This window comes from Salarias fasciatus, chromosome 22 (assembly GCF_902148845.1).
Source record: "Salarias fasciatus chromosome 22, fSalaFa1.1, whole genome shotgun sequence".
NCBI lineage: Eukaryota > Metazoa > Chordata > Actinopteri > Blenniiformes > Blenniidae > Salarias > Salarias fasciatus.
Window position 1 is genome coordinate 28,777,605 of NC_043765.1, and position 8,190 is coordinate 28,785,794.

The following is an 8,190-nucleotide window of genomic DNA, read 5'->3' on the forward strand; positions in this document are numbered from 1 at the left end:
CTTCTTTAATAGACTATTGTTAATACATTAAAATTGTGTAAATAACTTTCACCGAGTGAAATGTTGAGAGATGAAGCTGAAGGTATAGGTTGTCTTGTCTTTCTTTTCTTTTAAGTTTTTATTTATTTATTTTTTTGTCCTCCACAACAGCCCGGTGTCGCGAGATTGTCATATATGCAGATATATGTTCGATTTGAATGAATTACTTGGTGTCCACGCGTATCTAGACACCTACATCTAGATATCTATGTCTGTATGTCTAGGCGGTGGTGTGACATAAGCAGGAGCTATAGAAGCTGCAGTGTTGCTGTGTGTGTTTTTTCGACTGCCGATTCGAACGCATGTTTCTGATCCCTGCTATGTAGATGTAGGTGTCTAGATACGCGTGAACGCCAAGTAGTACATTCAAATGGAACATATATCTGCATATATGACATATCTGGCGACGCTGGACTGTGGTGGAGGAGAGGCTGAGCGGACCGTGATGAAATATTGGTGAAACTAATGAGTTTTTGGACGATTAAAGCCGTTTCAGGAGCGGATATACACATGCCCCATCTGCTAACAGTATAGGGATGTGCGCCGCTCAATTTTGGATCTAATTTCTCCTGAAGTACTGTTTGGATCAGAAAAGCCTTCTGGGTGAGGAGATTGTTGTACTTCATTCTATAAACAATGTGAAAACTGTTTAAACCGAACCTATCCTTTAAGTAAAGCAGGTTCAAAGCATTTAACACACTTTGGGATCAGACTTGTGCTCTGAAGTACACATTGTTAAGGTGTTACCCTACACTTTAATTCAGGACCCCCCCCCCCCCCCCCCCCCCCCCCACCCCTCTTTTTCAGCTTTTTCTTACATGCTGCATTTGTCAATATCTACAGATTACATTGACTGACGATACCTGCGTGGAAAAAGAAGTAGTGTGTTCATACGTTTTGCTTAATGTGGAGTGTTTTATTTTCTTGGCGGCATTTAATATAAAGTCAAGAGTTCTACATTAATGGTTGAATTTGTGATTAATTAAAAATAAGATTTAATTGATGTAATTAACGGGGCCACACGGTGGTGCAGTGGTTAGCGCTTGTGCCTCACAGCAGGTCCTGGGTTCAAATACCGGCCGGGGCTCAGGCCTTTCTGTGTGGAGTTTGCATGTTCTCCCCGTGTGTGCGTGGGTTCTCTCCGAGTACTCCGGCTTCCTCCCACGGTCCAAAAACATGCATGGTAGGTTAATTGGTCACCCTAAATTGCCCCCAGGTATGAATGTGTGAGTGAATGGTTGTATGTCTGTATATATATGTGTCAGACTGGCGACCTGTCCAGGGTGACCCCGCCTTCACCCACAGCAGCTGGGATCGGCTCCAGCCACCTGCGACCCCAAAAGGGAAGAAGCAGCAGATAATGAATGAATGAATGAATAATTAAATAAATTCATTGATTAATTTAGATAATTATTACTAAACTGTATATCATTGAAGTGTAGAATTAAATGAATTTTTATAAATACTGCAAAATCATTTCTAAGTTTCAGTTTATTTCAATTAATTAATATATATATATATATATATATATATATATATATATATATATATATATATATATATATATATATATAATATTAATATCATATTAATATTAATATTTTAGTTTAGTTATCAGTTAATTCACTTATGTTTTGAATCAGAAATCACTAATTTAAATGGGTAATTATGACACGCCTTATTTCTCTTAAATTTACTCAATATCAAACATAGTTGAATTTAATTAATAATATTGCTTGTAATGTGTTGCCTTAATTTTACTGAGTAGATAGGGGGTACTTTTTTTTACAGTGCAGTTTTTTTCATGCGGGCTTTCGTACGGCCCGGGGGCGGTGTCGAGTTGGTCTGCGCCGACTTGGATTTGTGCCAACTTGACTGTAATCCACCGGCTCAAAGTCATCAAGTACACCGTGATGATGATGGTTTGGATTCAACCACTAAAGAGTCTTTCCTGTGTTTCACAGTTGGTTTTTCAAGGCTTCATATCGTCTCACAAATCAACACAAAGAACACCAACACACACACACGAAACACACAACCCAACTGAAGCAGCCAGTTAGCTCAGCTGGTCAGTGCATGGTGCTAATAACTCCAAGGTTATGGGTTCAACTCCCATACTGGCCATGAAAGTGTGGAGCACAGCTGTCCCCACACCTCCAGTCCAGCAGCCCCTTTTCCAACAAACTGGTTCCTGTGCCGAATCAGGCCTCCAGCTTTGAACCACTTTATGTGTTTGCGCCAACCGCGGACTCAGCCTCGGCCTCGGCTCCCAGACACCGGGGTTTTCGAAGCACCTGTGCTGAACCAGATCAGCATGAAATGGGTTTTGATGTATTTTATTTTTGTTTTAATTTGAAGGGTGACAGACAGGAAGTTCTGTGTCTGTGTTCACTGATTGGCCGCCATAGGCTGTGTGCGAATGTGCGCCCTATGCCCGAACCCCTCAGTCACTACATAGTGCTGGACTACATAGTGCACTACATAGAGTCCTGATTCTGTTGGCGATTCGGACACTCAGCCCCCGACCTTTCCCCTCAGTGCTGATCACGTGACCCTCGGCCGGTACCATGGTAACCACAAGCTCGCTAAGACGTAATATTTTTTGGAATGTGCTCTTATTCTGCATTTTGCTTTCCTAGTCATGTTTCTAATCATTGAAGAATAAATACAATATATTATTAAATTATTATATTAATCGTATTAATTTAATATGTTATGTTCTTTGATGTTCGCGCCACTCACCTGCCACGGGAGTCTCATCCACTGGCGAAATGGACCCAACCGTCAGCTTTTGTGTGTTTTGGTGCTCTTTAATCCATCTTTTAATGGCCAAATGGCACAAATTAAGGAGAGGAGACACCGGAGAGAGGGCTTGAGGAGGAGACGGTGAATGAGAATGGCTCTCATCGGTTTGGCAAGACACTGTAAGAACATAGTTAATTCCCTTTTATTGCAATTTTCACGCCATCTGCTGGGGAAAGTTAAAGGTATTATAGTCCTCAATTTAATTATGGCTTTTAAGCTTTGGCAAATTAATTTCATTTATCAATAGGAATCACTGTAGGACTTGATCTAGCCCATACTAGACCACTTCAGCTACTTACAGTAACTACCCAAAACCCAGCTGTTCAACATGTAAACACTTTTTGTGAGTCCATTTGATATTAGCTGAATGTTACAATAAATTGGCAAACTACCGTATTGGCCCGAATATAAGACGATGTTTTTTTCCAGAAATTGCATCCTAAAAAGTGGGGTGGTGTTATAATCGCGGACTTACGGTAGATGGTCAATACGCATCCGCGCCGCTAGATGGAGCCAAAGTATCACTGAGCAGAGAGCGAGTGGAGCGATGAAGTGAGATCAAATGATCTGATGAAAAATGGCGGATCATCTGGAACAAAGGGGCTCGAACGCTGGACAACTGAGCAAACAACAGAGGAGAAGTTATGATACCAACTTTAAACTGATGGTGATCAACGCAGCAGAGTCATCAAACTACTGCCAAACCGCCAGGAGATCTGGTGGAGCAGAGCCTCGTTCTTATTGGAGAGCACAGAAAAAAACGCCTGCAGATGCTAACACTATGAGAAAAGCTTTCCGTGGTCCGTGATTCACAACCAAACATAGAATTCAGACCCTGCAGATGAACTCCCACCAGCTCCAGCAGGAAGTCAGAGGAGTCCCGTTGTCAGGTTTACAGCGGATCAGACAGTGGAGACATGCTGAGTTCAAAAGAGGAAGAAGTAAAGTTACTCAGTCTGTCAGGATTACTGCTGCTGGAAAACCTTCTCTCACTGCTCCAGTGTTGTAGTCCACCTGGTTTGTTGACCACCTAGTGAACTAAGTGATGAATCCACACAGGACTGGCCCCAGTGGGTCAAAGCAGAGGATCAGATCTCATTTCACTGACCCTGACCTCAAGCTGCAGCTCCTCAGAGTCCAGGAGGTTCATCTAAAATCTGGATCTGGAAGGAAACAGATGTGGACTCGTCCTCTCCCCTCCACAGGCTGTCTCCAGCTGGACAGGGAGTTGTAGTAGAAACATCCCAGATTACTCTTAGTTACTTTATATTCCTTCACCAGCAAACATAAAAATAAAGACAAAGACCAATTCAGTGTGTGTTCCTCTCAGTGTGTTAACGACTCTACACACAGCACACACACACACTGCTCTGAGGATTATCAGTGCATGTTGAACTCTGACCTCTGACCCCATCAATACCAACAACATGGCATCTTCTGAACCTGCTGACAGTCTGACTCAGGATCAGCTCCATCAGTCCAGACTCTTCCTCCAGTAGTTCTCCAGTCCAGCAGCAGCGCCGGGAGCTGCAGTGATCTGACAGCCTCCAGACGTCTCCACACACACTTTGAGCCAAGTCTGAAGCTTTGAATGAGTCAGTGTGAGCTGAAACACCAGAGGAGGCTTCATTCATCACTTCATCCTCTTCATCCCTCCATCCAGAGCTGCCTGCTGTCCTGGGGGAAGCAGTCCCAGAGTGTGGACTCAGAGCTCTTCCAGCCTGTTTCTGAGGAGCAGCAGTCAGGACTCCTGTTGGAGAGAAAAGCCTTCTGACGGTCTCTCTTCCTGCAGGGGGGGCCATGGTGCAGAGCAGAGGCTAAAACCTGGTCCCAGGAGGTGGAAGCTGGACTGATGAGGACCAAACAGTGTCTGTCTGTCTTTCACTTCATTCCAACATGACTGACAAGAGAAGTCTGACAGAAAGTTTCCTCATGAGACTTCCTCTGAATGAACAACATGTCAGGAAGTCCAGACAGAAGAAATCCATCACATGAGTCAGAGGAGGACTTTTCTCTCTTTCTCTCCATCAGATTTCTCTCAGCTTGAACTGGACACAAACTCAAGGAGCAGAAAGCTCAAACTGTCCAACAACAACAGGAAGGTGACAGGTGGAGGAGGAGCCGCCGCATCCTGATCATCCAGACTGATCTGAAGGCTGGAATCAGCTGCTGTGTAGAAATGATGTGAGAGGTGGATGTTCCTGGGAGGTGGAGCGGAGCGGAGGGGTTTATTATCAGAGAGCTACAGAGGAGGCAGCAGGAGAGGAGGCAGAGAGGAGTGTGAGTTTGGAGGGAAGGATCAGTCCTGGAGTCTGGAGAGCTCTGATAGAGGTTACTCTGTCTGGAACAGTGAGAGGATATCATCCTCCTCTTCCTCCTCCTCCTCATCCTCTTCCTCCTCCTCCTCTTCCTCCTCCTCCTCATCCTCTTCCTCCTCCTCCTCTTCCTCCTCTTCCTCCTCCTCCTCTTCCTCCTCCTCCTCCTCCTCTTCCTCCTCCTCCTCCTCTTCCTCCTCCTCTTCCTCCTCCTCTTCCTCCTCCTCCTCCTCTTCCTCCTCCTCTTCCTCTTCCTCCTCCTCCTCCTCCTCCTCCTCCTCTTCCTCCTCCTCCTCTTCCTCCTCCTCCTCCTCTTCCTCCTCCTCCTCCTCCTCTCTGCTCATCCTCCTCCTCCTCCTCCTCTTCCTCCTCCTCCTCCTCTTCCTCCTCCTCCTCCTCCTCCCCCTCCTCTTCCTCCTCTCTCCTCATCCTCTTCCTCCTCCTCTTCCTCCTCCTCTTCCTCCTCCTCCTCCTCCTCCTCTTCCTCCTCCTCCTCCTCTTCCTCCTCCTCCTCCTCCCCCTCCTCTTCCTCGTCCTCGTCCTCCTCCTCCTCCTCCTCCTCCTCTTCTTCCTCCTCCTCCTCCTCCTCTTCTTCCTCCTCCTCCTCCTCCTCCTCCTCTCTCCTCCTCCTCCTCCTCTTCCTCCTCCTCTTCCTCCTCCTCCTCTTCCTCCTCCTCTTCCTCCTCCTCCTCCTCCTCCTCCTCCTCCTGGTCCTGATTGGACTGGTCTGGTCTCAGGAGAGTCTGACTGAGAGTGTGAGTCTGTCAGTCTGCTGCCATGCTGGAAGTGAAGCTCTTTCTCATCCTGATGGACAAATGAAGCTTTGTGAAGCTCTGCAGCCTGGATGGAAGCGTCTCCACACCGTCCTCTGTGGCGCCACCTGGTGGCCAAAAGTCTGCAGAGCAGCTGGAATGAAGAGCTCCATGATGGTTCAGAGTTCAGTTCACTGCTTCTCTCTGATCACGTGACCGTTCTGCTTGATGTCAGGATGGTTGAGGTGAGATGAACAAGTGATTCTGAGGGTGAAAATAATATTGAAGTGATGAATAAAGTTTCCTGGACTGAACATGAGCTGTAGGGCGGTCTGCTTTCACTGGATGTTTGTGAACAGAATAGACAGAAAAATGTTCTTTATCATCATGATCAACACTCTGATGAGAACCTGGCTGTTCTGGGAGGGTCCTGTCTCGTCTCTGTCCTCATGGATGAAGGTCTCAGCAGAAGCTCTGAACTTCCTGGGTTCTTCTTTCCCTCCGTCCAGCAGAATCTGCTGGAGCCACATCCAGAGTCAGAGTGACCCTGCTCTAGAAGAACGCTCCAACATTCCCATCAACACTGCTGAAGCTGCTCCAGCTCCAGAGGACGGAGCCACGGCAGATGAAACCCTCTGCTGTAAGAGTGGAAGGTCACTCAAGGTCATCTGGATTCACACTGTTAAAAACACACGACTCAAAGCCAAACACAGGCCTGAATAACAGACTGGTTTGATTTACAGTAGAAGTCTAACAAATAGAGTTTATTAAAAAGTCTGCTGCTCATTCATGTCAATTGAGTCCAGAAGCTGCGAGGATTTTCATAGAAATGTAGAACGGCTCATTTCCCCAGTGGAAGATTTACGTTTTCTAAAATCTTGTATTTTTTAAACACTTTTAACACAGTAAAACGAAATTTCCCCCAAAATTTCAGAGATTGTTTATCAATGCAAAGTAAACGCTGTGCAAAGGAATGATTGTCAATTCAATTCAATTCAGTTCAGCTTTATTGATGAAGTGCCAATTACAGCAGGGTGTTTCTAGACACTTCTACAAAGAAACCCAACAGATCCATCTCTGAGGCTGATTTCAGACCTTTTAATCCTTCATTAAAGGGACATTCCACCTTCTTAGTTCTTTTTTAAAGAATTATGAGTTCCTGGAAAGATCAGCTAGAAAATAAACAGTGAGAGGTTTTGAATTCCTGAACTCGGCGGCGCTTCCCTTGAACTGTCCCTGACAGAAAGGTGGAGCAACATGAGACTCTGGAGAATCAACACAATAACTCCTTCCTGTAGGTGGAGTCAGCAGATCATCCAGCTGAAGGAGGATTTGGAGTTGAGCAGAAAACTATCTGAACATCAGTGTTTCCACAACTTTTATCTGCAAACAATATTCTGACCATGTCCTTTTGAACATCACTGAAATAGAACATCTCACCTAAAATAAATTAATTCAGTCTGAAATCGTGCACAGCTGTAAATAATGATTAACAACTAAAGATGCTAGAATTTGATTGTGATGATATTTTTAATGAGAATTTCAAAGTTTAACTTGTATTTTTATCCCTGGTTCAAACTTCTCTAATATCTTATTTCATCATGAACAACAAAGGTAGATTTTGTCTGAACTGTGTGATTAATTCACAACTTCTGAAGTGAAAATGTATTTTACATTTAAGGAGGTGCAGTCACTAATAAGCAGTCATAAAAACAACTAATCTGGCCATAGAGCCTCTTAGTCTGAAAAACATTGTTTTAAACAGGAAATGTTTTCTTTTGACAGTGTTGGTTCCGGGCAGGGGATCCAGGGAGGAGGAGGTGGCATTGGCTGGTATCCAGGGAGGAACAGGGAGGAGATGGAGGGCAGACCAAGCTCTGGAGGGGGCGGAGTCATGGCGACAGCGCCTCCTTCAGGAGGAGGAAGAACCAACCAGCAGGATGGTGGGAATGGGGCAGCAGGGAGCGTGGACGAGGTGGGAGAACGTTCTGTAACGGAAGGTCACCTGGTCCACCCTCTGGAGAGCAGACCTTCATAACACCCCATTCTGAGTCCAGGCTGTGTATGAAGTCCTACCGAGCCCAGGTCACCTCCATGTCTGGGGAAGAACAGAAACACCATCCTGTCCCCAGTGTCCAGGACGGGGATCCCTGGAACACCTCCTCAGCAGCTGCCCAAAAGCACTATGGGAAGGGCGCTACCGCTGGTGCCACCTAACTTACCTGTGTTTAACCAGCTAGCTTGACTTTTGTTAGCCACCTAGCTTACCTGTGTTTAAC

General features: G+C 45.6%; 1 non-coding gene across 1 annotated transcript; it reads left to right on the plus strand.

The window, feature by feature from the left end:
* Positions 1-2,089: 2,089 nt before the first annotated feature.
* On the plus strand, positions 2,090-2,163 carry trnai-aau (transfer RNA isoleucine (anticodon AAU)). The gene has a single exon. It is a non-coding gene; the product is annotated as a tRNA-Ile (tRNA).
* Positions 2,164-8,190: the final 6,027 nt, after the last annotated feature.